The sequence below is a fragment of the Silene latifolia genome, chromosome 2 (assembly GCF_048544455.1).
Source record: "Silene latifolia isolate original U9 population chromosome 2, ASM4854445v1, whole genome shotgun sequence".
NCBI lineage: Eukaryota > Viridiplantae > Streptophyta > Magnoliopsida > Caryophyllales > Caryophyllaceae > Silene > Silene latifolia.
In genome coordinates, this window is record NC_133527.1 from 171218930 (window position 1) to 171231849 (window position 12920).

Consider the following 12920-nt stretch of genomic DNA (forward strand, 5'->3'; position numbering starts at 1 on the left):
TCACCACGCTGGATTAGATGACACCATCACGAGCTTTAGTTATTGTTTTGGTAGTTGTTGCCATTTGGATAATTCGTTTATTAGATTTTGGAGACTATGTAACCTTTATAATTACCGTACATTAATAAACGTGTTTGGACTGTTGCTTTTGATATATACTAACCTCGGGCAACCGAGATGGTAACAACCTTTCATGCTGGGGTAGTCCTGGTAAGGTACCTTGGTATGAGGGGGTGTTACATCCACGAAGGGCGAAACTAGGGCGTGAAGCCACTCCCGCAAGTGACCCCACTCAGCCGAGAACGCATCTCGAGAACCACCAACAGCAATCACAACCACAATCACAAGACGCACAATTACTGTATCAAACAACCACAATACTTCCACAACGACCGACACACTAGACCATCTACAGAAACTGAGTAGGCGAACCTACCTTTAAGCGACCGCAACCAATCCATGCCGACAGATAACACATCCAGCAACCAAGCAAAGCCTATTACCATCATGCAAATATCTATTACTACAAGTAAAACCCTAACTATAGAAGTAAAGGCACGGATGATGAATATGACATACCTAATAGGGGAAACTCAGCAAGAGACCGCTACCCGACTCAAGAGACGCTCTCCTAAGGCTCAAGAATCTTCAAAAGGCATCCATGGAGATTTTGAGGTGAAGGGAAGGAGGCGGCTGAAGGATAGGAGGAAAGTGGCGGAAGTGATTTGCGGATTTAACAAAACGCGATATAAAACCCTCGCTGAAAACCGGGCACTCGATCGAGTACCCGACCTACTCGATCGAGTGGCCCCCTACTCGATCGAGTACCCTAGCTACTCGATCGAGTAGCCTCTACTCTATCGAGTACCACTCCTAATACGCACCCCAAGATGGTTTTGGCATACTTCCCTAAGGTTACTCCCGCTCCCAAGGACGGTCAACGCTGGTCAAAGGATCCCCAAAAGGGCGGGTATTACAGTCTTCCCCCCTTAAAAAGAACTTCGTCCCCGAAGTTCAACTCACCTCTCCCGCTCATGGCACGGAACCAACACAATCTCACCAATCTTCCCGGTCAAACCATCACTCCTTGTAAACACCATCCCCCCCCCCCCCCCCCCCCCCCCCCCATGTCATCATCATCACCGTCCACAAATAAACCTATCGACTCTTGTCACTATCATGCAAGCTTTATCACAGTCAACAGTTATTTTATATACACCTAAAACATCCGACGCGCAGTGCGAATCGCCGCTCACGAACTTCCAACATACACAAGTTACTGTCCAACCATCCATCTAGAACATGTCTCATATCAACTTTCATGTGGTACAACTAATGCCACCATGTTACTTGGCAACATGATTCAGATACAATCACACTCACTTTAAGGAACCAAAGAAAATAAGTCGTTATAATTCAACAACAAATTTTAAATTTTTTTTTTTTTTTTTTTTTTTTTTACACATGACACCACCCACCTTATAAACAACTTCCAACAACATTATGAACAAGCAAGACATTATTCTAAAACCACCTTTTTATTTCGCGACATTACTCTTCCCCTCTAAAAGGAACTTCGTCCCCGAAGTTCACCACCCAAATTACCACGCACTTTACTTATTATTTGATTCATGACGTGGGTTAAAACACGTTATCTATCGCGGACATTACTCGTTAAGCACGCACTCGTTAAATTGGCAATTATACACTAACCACCGGACTAGTTAGCTGTCTTTCAGAGGGCACGATAAAATGGTATGCACAAGCATAGGCGAAGTTACAACGGCGACAAATAGATCGTAAGGAGGCGTATGCAATATTAAAGTAACAAGAAATTATTACCGCCTTACTAATTGTGACAAATACGCTTATAAACTTCAAGCACGACTTTCAACATATGAATTTAACAGTTCAAAGATGTTACTACGCACTAATAACCACATTAAACATTAAACTTGCCGTTATAAAACAATTGAACATTTTTAATTTTTAAAAACCCCCCTGTAACAGGGTCACTCGATCAAGTAAGTATCGGTACTCGATCGAGTGTCTTGGCTACTCGATCGAGTAGCCCTAGATCAGAATGTTCCCTTTCTTCCTTTCCTGCAGCTACTCGATAGAGTGTGGGGTACTCTATCGAGTACCTGCAGGTCAAGTATCTTACACAACCTGTCGTAAACCAACATATAACAACATGACTATCACATAAATTGAGTCGGGATGATGCCCCGACTCTCAATCGTCCTGCAAAAGGTTAGACTAGCAATTCCGGCCTTATGGCCAATCATACAAATCCAATTAAGTTTCAATAAAAAAAAGGAAATAGCTACCAAAGTCTAACAACAATATCACCGTCTAACATCAACCACTATCAACAAAGATAAGAACGAGGAGTATCACTCCTCCTGCTGCTGCTGCTGCTGCTCGAACATCACCTCATCATCACCACCACCTGAAGCACCTGCTCCTGCTGACCCGATCCCCGCATCCACCCCTGCTCCTGCTCCTGGGCCCGCATACCATGGGGTCAAGCCACCGTAAGGGAAGGACTGAGGTGTCCCCCACGTCGACTGATCCACCCCGTAGGCATGGAAAACCCCCGAGTAGTTCCCTACTCCACTCCACCAAACTGGATGCGGTCCCTCGGTCCCTATCCCCTGGGTGTACGCCATCTCGTGCATGTTCCGAAGTGTCAAGGTAGATGACACTCTCTCCGCCAGGTAACTGGATCGCGTCTCCGGGGTGTCGAGGTAAGGGTAGCATGGAAAGGATCTCTTCTGGTTGCTGCGGTGCTCTCGGGCCGTGGCCTAGGCTCCGAGGCCCTCTCTCTCACTCGACGGGGTCCCCTCACCACTCTAGGTCTCTCTGCCACCTGAACTCCCGCATTCTCGCCCTTCGTCGGCTCCGGCATCTCCTCAAGGATGGTGCCATCAATGAGATAGGTCTGCAGCTGGCGAGGTCCGTCATCATCCTCCTCCTCCTCGTCATCAGAGTCCACCGTCACTACCGTTGGCTCCAAGGGCTCCGTGGGTGGGAGGTGCTCAGGAGCTGGAATCTTCATCCAGCTCATCCCATACACCCTCCATGCTAGGCTACCATCAGCCAAGGTCCTCAACCATTTCAGGTCGAGATAATATTCACGATCCATGGTAGGCACTGGAGTAACTAGGGGCACGTATGCCGAAGATGCCTCAAAAGAGGTTAGCTTTTCAGCTAACCGAGTGGCAATGGCACCACAACTCAGGTACCGGGAAGAGGAAGAAGCCATCAAGGCTAGAGCAGCACAGACTATAGAAGGAGCATTGAAGACCACCTTCTTGGCCCGCTCCGGGTTGAGGTACGACATCAAAAGCAAGACCTCATGGTTGTTCAGCTTACTAATATCCTTCCGGTCATAGAGGAGGTTCGAGAGAGAACGGAGAAAGATCCTCAAGGTAATATGCTGAACATCATTAATCAGCATGTTACTCGAGGTGGGAGCTTGCTTCCCAGTCAAGCAAGGCATTAGGCGGCAGACGCCGCACTCAGCTGGAATGTCAGTGATGGAGTCCTTGGGAGGCTTGGCCAACCCAAGGTGAGAGGCAAATAGGTCCATAGTCAACAGAACACTGGTATTCATCAATCTAAACTCAACAGTCTGACCCACTGGGTCATAGTTAAAAGAGCTCAGGAACTCCAAGGTAAGAAAAGGGTAGGTATGCTTCCTCAGCCTATACAAACCAGTAAAACCCAAGGTCTCGAATATATGACGGACATCCGTCTCTATTTCCAACTCTTCTAACACACCGGTGTCTATACACTTTGTGGGTCTCATCTTGCGTTTTTGTAAAGCTACAAAACGCTCCCTTTGCTTAAAGTCGACAAAAACAAAGAAGGGTACTTAAAGCTGCGGGTACTACCGGTCCACCAGCCTCCCCCCTCTCAAGTGGATCAACCCTTCCCCGTTTACTCTGACGGGTTCCAAGGTTTAGTCTCGGCATCTGCTTTAGACATATGTTCAAACAATTTACATAAACATGCAAGCATATACTTCATGTAATTTGGGTTCTAAATACTTAGTAAGTTTACTAATTCATCAACCAGTTCCATATTTGAAGCACATAAATCATGCCACCAAACCTAGATGCTCAGCTAGGTACACACCAATTTACCAACAATTCTCAGCATGTGAAGCACATATTTCACGTTGTTACTTTGAGTATGAAGATAAGTATACATGCTCATTAGCAGTTTCTACGATTTCAACATACAAGTTCATAATATTACTACTCATAAGCCATAGTGGTGAAAGTGATTATCACGATGGCCGCATATGCTCAGCGAATTTGAATACCCTATCATGCTTCTAAGGGTTGTTCTAGTACATTGCTAATTACATGTTACTAATTCAAGAGAATGACTAATTTATGACAAATCAATATCACCCTTCACTATTATGTAAAACAACTCAATTAAAATTTTTCAGACGGTCTTTACAGCTGTGAAAATTGTGGCATGTATTCATCAATCATTGTTTCTATTATCATATTGAAGTTCAATTCATGCTTATATTGTCAATTACAACATCAATTTTCCAATTCTAAGTCACGAATTCCCCATAAGGCACTTTTAAGACGGAGTTTTAAGGCAACTTTCCAAGGGTAAAATCATCAAAATTCATCCTTCTACATGATATAAACAATGTATAGTACTTAATTCCATCATCTAATCAATGTAAAACAATCAAAAATCAATTTCAAATTTGTAAACCCTAGAAATTTCGATTCCAACTATGTATGTTTCTAATCTAATCTACAGCAATTAGTCACCAACAAGCATGAATAGGAGGCATGTGAATCATGTTTCAACCATCAAAACAACATCTTACTCATGTGAATCGAAATTTTCAGATTATTTCACTATTTTAACACATTCAAAGTAACAAATCACATAAATTAAGAAGGATAACATACCTTGATTGATTAGTAAGGTAAAGAAACGAATTAAACAAGAAAATCAACCCCAAGAATCACTACTAACCCAAAAGAAAGAGAGGATTTGAGAGGAGAAGTAAGGAATTGAGAGTGATTAAGTGTGGGTGTGTCGAAAAATAGAGAAATAAGAAGGAGAAATAGAAAGATGGAGGGTTTTAAGAAAACCCGTAGGAATTTCTGCACAGTAACCTACTCGATCGAGTGCCTTGGGTACTCGATCGAGTACCACCCTACTCGATCGAGTAGGAGCTGAATCATCGAGTAACTGCGGGAATTTTCCCACATTCCAATATCATGGCTTCCTAATGGATCGAGTGAGGTCTACTCGCTCAAGTAAGCACTCGCACTCGGTCAAGTATAGCTAAGTGCTCGATCAAAAGTACGAAATAACTTGAAGATTCCTGCAAAAACAACACCGCGTGTCGATTCCAACTAAGTTCGGAATTCGGCACTCATTATCAAGTTCATTCACGCATTACTATTATTAACAAAGCCTATCATATCGTCAAACAGATGGAGCTTATTCCACGTACCCTACACCCATTACCCTACTCGGTTTACCTGCTACCGAATCTTCCATAAACATAATCACGTCATCGTCTTACATTCAAGCTTACTTTATATATATTACTACCAAATTGAAACATTTAAATTAATATTAGTTCATTCTTTCACGTATTACATAAATGCATACTTTTCAACGCAAATTAATCTACCATGTTTCACATTCTATCATAAGCAATTTATCTTACTTAAATCAAATATTACGCAGCGGAAAATTCCAATTAAATAGCGAAGCATACACACATTATCGCATACTTGATTCGGGTCATTACTCACCTACACTATAATTATCATTATAGTCATCGCGGTAGGATCTATAATCTCACGTACCACTCCCGTCATCATAAATTCTATGGCAACTACTCACGTGTTCACTATTCATATTACACATTCGATTTCACACTTTCACGCATCTCCATGACGAGAAATTTCGTCACGCATCACATAGCTATCATATAAGCTCACTAATCATTCAAAGAACTCCATAACCTCATCGACAATTACCATACTCGATCCAAACATTACTATCACGCCGCTATTAATTCTAACAAAACTTAACCGGAGGTAGCTCCGGCACAATTAACATACCCAGTACACATAGAGACACGGACTCCACATTCCCATCCCGTGTGACTGGCTTAAGTGTCATGGGGCCAAGATTTTGAAATGAGGGCGCCTACTCACCCAAAATCTAGCATCGGTAGGGCTCCCATTACACATACACCAGGTTCATTTTATTAGACTCTCTACATTCATTGTGTTCATTTGTTTACAGGTTCCAAAATCGTCGCTCTGATACCACTTTGTAACACCCCCATATTCAGAGGAGCCTTAACTAGGCCTGCCTTAGCATATAAGGGTGTTACCATCTCGGTTGCCCGAGGAAAGTAATTATCAAACGTCAATAAAAGAACTATTAAGTTGTGTTACTTGTGATTTAAACCATAATACAATACAAAGGTACAACTCAAGGACTACTCGCTATAACCATCATAATCGTGAAGACTCATCCCTGCCCGGAAACCAGCTATCAACATCATCAGCACCTGCTAAGACCGACTGCTCACCATAAGGGATCACGGCAGACACATAACAAACAAACAACCACACAAGGTCAGTACTGAGACAAGACAAGACAGCTACAAACAACAATACAAACAATGACACTAGTCCCAACTGCAATCACAACAATCCAACCAAAAAATCACATCGATCGTCCACCTGGACCGATCCCGCCGATGGGGACCGCAGCCGTTCCCACCTAAGCCCCGCTCATCAAACGAGCGATAACCCTGTCCATTAATGTGCACATCCCCTTCCGTGACGGGTTCCACGAAGGGCGAAACTAGGGCGTGAAGCCACTCCCGCAAGTGACCCCACTCAGCCGAGAACGCATCTCGAGAACCACCAACAGCAATCACAACCACAATCACAAGACGCACAATTACTGTATCAAACAACCACAATACTTCCACAACGACCGACACACTAGACCATCTACAGAAACTGAGTAGGCGAACCTACCTTTAAGCGACTGCAACCAATCCATGCCGACAGAGATAACACATCCAAAGCAACCAAGCAAAGCCTATTACCATCATGCAAATATCTATTACTACAAGTAAAACCCTAACTATAGAAGCAAAGGCACGGATGATGAATATGACATACCTAATAGGGGAAACTCAGCAAGAGACCGCTACCCGACTCAAGAGACGCTCTCCTAAGGCTCAATAATCTTCAAAAGGCATCCATGGAGATTTTGAGGTGAAGGGAAGGGAAAGAGGCGGCTGAAGGATAGGAGGAAAGTGGCGGAAGTGATTTGCGGATTTAACAAAACGCGATATAAAACCCTCGCTGAAAACCGGGCACTCGATCGAGTACCCGACCTACTCGATCGAGTGGCCCCCTACTCGATCGAGTACCCTAGCTACTCGATCGAGTAGCCTCTACTCTATCGAGTACCACTCCTAATACGCACCCCAAGATGGTTTTGGCATACTTCCCTAAGGTTACTCCCGCTCCCAAGGACGGTCAACGCTGGTCAAAGGATCCCCAAAAGGGCGGGTATTACAGAAGGTTTCATAGATCCTGAACATCCTAAGAAAGTATGCAAGCTTAAGCGTTCCATTTATGGACTAAGCAAGATTCTCGGAGTTGGAATCATCGTTTCGACCAGGTGATAAAAGAGTATGGTTTCACTCGATCGGTCGAGGAACCATGCTTATATCAAGTCGAGTGGGAGCAAGATTGTTTTCTTGATATTGTATGTCGATGACATACTCTTGATTGGGAATGACATTCCTCTCTTATCTTCGGTTAAAGGATGGTTGAAGAACCATTTCCAGGTGAAAGATCTGGGTGAGGCACAACGAATATTGGGAATCCGTATCTACCGAGATAGATCTCGACGGACGTTATCACTTAGTCAGGAGTCTTATTTGGATAAGATTCTTGAGAAGTTCAGCATGACCAACTCCAAGAAGGGGAACCTTCCACTGACGTCTGGGATGCAGTTGAGCAAGTCTCAGTCACCCACGACGCCTGAAGGGATTGAGCGCATGAGTCGTGTTCCTTATGCATCTGCAATAGGATCAATCATGTATACCATGATATGCACACGTCCAGACGTGGCATATGCATTGAGTATGACGAGTCGTTACCAAAAGAATCCAGGTGAAACACACTGGATAGCTGTTAAAAATATCCTCAAGTATCTACGGAGGACTAAGGATAGGGTATTGACTTATGGAGGCGATACTAAGCTATGCGCAATCGGTTACGCGGATGTTAGCTTCCAAACGGATCGAGATGACTCAAAATCTCAGTCCGGGTTCGTCCTCACTCTTAATGGTGCTGCGGTCAGCTGGAAGAGTTCCAAACAGAGTGTTGTAGCAGATTCTACCACTGAATCCGAGTACTATGCCGCTTCGGAAGCAGCTAAGGAAGTGATATGGATGCGTCAATTCTTACAAGGACTTACGATAGTTCCTAGTTCGAATGACCCGATCACCATCTATTGTGACAATAGAGGTGCCATCTTCCAGGCTAAGGAGCCTAAGTCTAGCAACAAATCTAGACATGTACATCGGAAAGCTTACCTGATCCGTGATTACGTGGATCAAGAAGAGATAGTGATTGACAAGATAGCTTCGGATGATAACATTGCAGACCCTCTCACTAAACCGTTGAATTTTGATAAGCATGAAGGGCACGTTATTTCCATGGGAATTAAACGTGTTCCTGAGTTGTAATAGTTGATTATGGATTTGATACATTATCTTTTTCATATACTATTTATAACTTCACCGTTCTTATAATATTTTGTTTTTCATGTGGATTGTACTGACAACATTGAACACCACAAAGTGAACTGCATTACATTATATTTTGTTTGGTCTGTAATCGCCTTAATGAGCTGATAACTCTGGCTATTATATTGTGCAGTCGATTGATGGTGGGTTCAACGAGCCATAAGTCAAACGGTTGACTGATCGATCACAAATGCGAGATTATAATGATACCTCGTAGGACAAATTTTTGTGACAACGTAATGGAGTCCTAAATGTTTAAAAATATTCGGTGACAGGTCGTGGATTGGACGTTCATTGTGTTTCTAGAATCGATTCTTTTGACTATCGACTGTCTCTTGAGATTAAGGCAGTTTTTGGGTGACTTTGGTTTCTTTCTCATGGTCTGCCGTAACTGGAGACTAAGTAGATTTTTTCTGGGTCATTTCATACTGTGCTTACACTGCAGGATTTGAGTTGAGGAAAATATCCAACCTTTATCAGGTATAGTTATTTCTCAGGGCCACTCGAGGAGTTGTAACTGAAATGCATGGCCATGCTCGAATGATGATTCGTTTATCAGTTAAGTTACTCTCTAGTCGGGGAAACCACTCTTGATACAGATCACTTGTAAAATACGACCTTTGTGAATACAGATTTTGCACATTGTTTTACAATGAGTGGGAGAAATTTTAGGATATGAGAATCGGTTATCGCACATACACTTGTGAGGACAAGTGGGAGTTTGTTGGAGCTTGTGTCCTCCACAAATTAGTGTGATAACATTTATAAATCTATTATAGGTTCACAAGGGTATACTTTGTATTTTATCAGTTAATTAACGATTACCTAATAACGGTTGGCTTGCTAGAAAGTTTGACGTTATTATCATACAGATGGCAGTGATCAACTGGTCCCTAAAAGTCACACCTAAAGGATGTGTTTGAGAGATGTGATTATGGAAATGTAATCACATTGATGCCTTATATGACTAAACAGTTAGTCAATGTGTTGATGAGACGATTATTTAATGTCGATTAAATAATATTAGCTGAGACGAATTAACTGTCAATTCGTAAATTGAATATAATATGTTATATTTAATTATTGTATATAATGTTAGCTTAAACGAATTAAGATGTTAATTCGTAATTAAACATAAACGGTTATATTTAATAAGCAAATTATAAATATGCGATATTTATAGTTAATGTATATATTATACAATATTGTCATAATATAGGTTGGCAGACTGGTATTGATAAATCGACTGCAAGCTATTATAAGTGGACTTATTAATACATGTCAATATATATGACGATTTATAAATAATACACATAATATACAATTAAAACAACAACCAAAAATAAGAAGATTATATTCTAAATTTTGGTGGTTGGTGATTTCGGTCAAAACCGAATTAGAGGAAAAGAGAGAAAAAAAATATATATCTCCCTAATTACTCTCCTTTTTCGGTTATTATAAGGAGAGTAGGAGATCATTTTGCTTCCTTCTTCTTAACCTAATTTGACCTAGCCTCCTCTCATCAAAAGAAAAACACAAAAAACCTAAAATTAATCAGTTAATTAGGGATCGATTCTAGCAAGAAGCAAAGGGCATATCTCATATCATCTTGGGTGCAACTGATAGGTGAATATCATTGCGATATTGTTCTTAGGCCGATTTTGCTAGGACCGAAGGTTGATTTCATAATCTCTCCATTTTGTTTATGTAATTTTTCTTTTATGACTAGTAGTCATCTTTATAAATTCGTTATAATCCTTAATAATAAGGGAAGTATACAGATTATTTCCCACATAGTTAACACTGGGAGTTAATTTTGCCAATTAGGCCATAATAGATCATTATTGTTGAAGAATTATTTACCATTTTAAGATTAATATCAATGATGATTTTGTTTCGGTGATTATCACTTTGATTCGGGTAAGAGATAAACAAATTTAGGTGATTAATGTTGGGTTTAATCAACTTTTATCATCGATTATTAAGGTTATGAAGTAAAGAGTTAGATTCAACATAAAATGGTAAGTTAACGCCAGAAAGTTGACTTTTTTTTTTCGGAAGTGGATTTTTGGTAGTCTTTTGCAAAATGAAGAAATGAAAGGTAGTTGAAAGCCAAAAATAAAATAAAAGGTAGTTGTTCATAAATGACCCTAAATAAAAGGTAGTTTCTGACAAAAAACCTTTTTTAATAATGTGAAACTAAAGATATTCACGTTGCAAAACGTGCCTCAACAAGTGTGATAAAGCAAGTGTTACCTTTGGTGTAGATCGGAGGGAGTAATAGGTAACTTTTGAACTTTACAACATTTTAGACCACACAAACCTTCAAGCCCAATAGTGTCCTATTTTAGATATCTTAATTTGGCTCATGTTGTTTGACTGGTTTTGGGAGGACGATTTAGTCGGGTGGGTGTCTTATTACCTTTTGTATATGTATGTCAATAAGATGCACAAATTCTCATTGAAGACGGGCATTATCCGTTACAAGTTGAAGATGGATAGTGTCCCTCTCATAAAACGCAAATGGATAGTGCAAGAAGGGGGAAATGGATACGCCCACTTATCCTCCCACTTGCATTTTGTAAGAGGGCCACTATCCGTCACAAGCTGAAGATGGATAGTGGCCATCTTCAATGAGACGGACAGTATAAGATGAGACATAGTGACATACATACTACACTTTCAATAAAAGGGGTGTGACCGTGTGGGATAAGTTCTAAGCCTACGCTATTCTCAATAGTACTTCATAAAGAGAGTAAAACTATTCTAGATATTAGTATATTACACAATAGAAAGGAAAGGGATATATATATAGGGCTTGCTTGGAATGAGAGTAATTATTAAGGGAGTAATGAGAGCTAAAATAAGAAGAAATGAGAGGAGATTGGTGGTTAGTGGTGGTTGTCACTACTACAAATACAGGCAACTACAACGGCCCTTTAATAACGCTTATTCACGAAAATCACCATAAGACGTTAAAGAATGGATGGCGCGAATTTTACCAAACTTAATTACAACGGTTCTACGTTGTTAACCGTTGTTAATATAAAAACTAATAACAACGGTTGAATCTGTAATACATTTTAACCGTTGTCAATAATTTGGCGCAAAATTAGTGAAAAGTAATTACAACGGTTTTTTTAGAACCCGTTGTTATTAGGTTGTAACAACGGTTGTAGACTGAATACCCGTTGTTATTAATGTTATGCAAATCTTAAGAACAACAGATTTCTTTGTTCTGCTATACGCTACAAAACACAAACACAAGCTAATACTGCTACTATACACTAATATCATCCTCCATTCCTCCCTGATCGTCTCTCTGTCTTTATCTCCGTCACTGTTGTCACCGTCTTCTCTCCCTCATCGTGTTTATCAATCATGTATATATGTTTCTTAGCAACGCTTATAGATATAGGATTGTATGTTCAATTTCCTGGCCTATGGATTATTTTTGAATTTGTGAATTTTTTGGGTTATTATCTAATTTGTTGATAATTTAGCTTAATTGCTTTCCTGAATTTCGTTTATTTGTTTGCCTATTATTGGATTTTTTGAATTAGTTGCCTATATATTACGAATGTAGAAAAATGACTCGAACTTGGATGATTGATGCAAATATGAGTGACCGCAACTATAAGGATGGTTTAGCTGAATTTTATGAAGTCGTTTCAAACAATTTGAAAGGTTCTTCTAGTATTACATGTCCTTGTGAAAGATGTGGTAATATTAGGTATATGGCTTTTTCGGACGTTAAAATACACCTAGAAAAGTGGAGATTTAGTCGATCCTATACACGTTGGATTTTTCATGGGGAACCATTAGAGGACGAGAATAGCTTTGAAGAAGATGATGTTGAGGTACACGAAAAGGCCAACTAATGATCCCGAGTTTGCCGAGTTTTTTGAGTTGGAAGCAGAGAAGTTGAATGTTGGGTCTATAGATAATGAAGAGAATGATGATGAGTCGAATGCTTTTGAAGATGTAGGTGATGACACTATTAATTGGGATGACCTTAACAACATGTATGAGAAGTTGTGTGAGTCTGAAGCACCTCTGTATCCTGGTT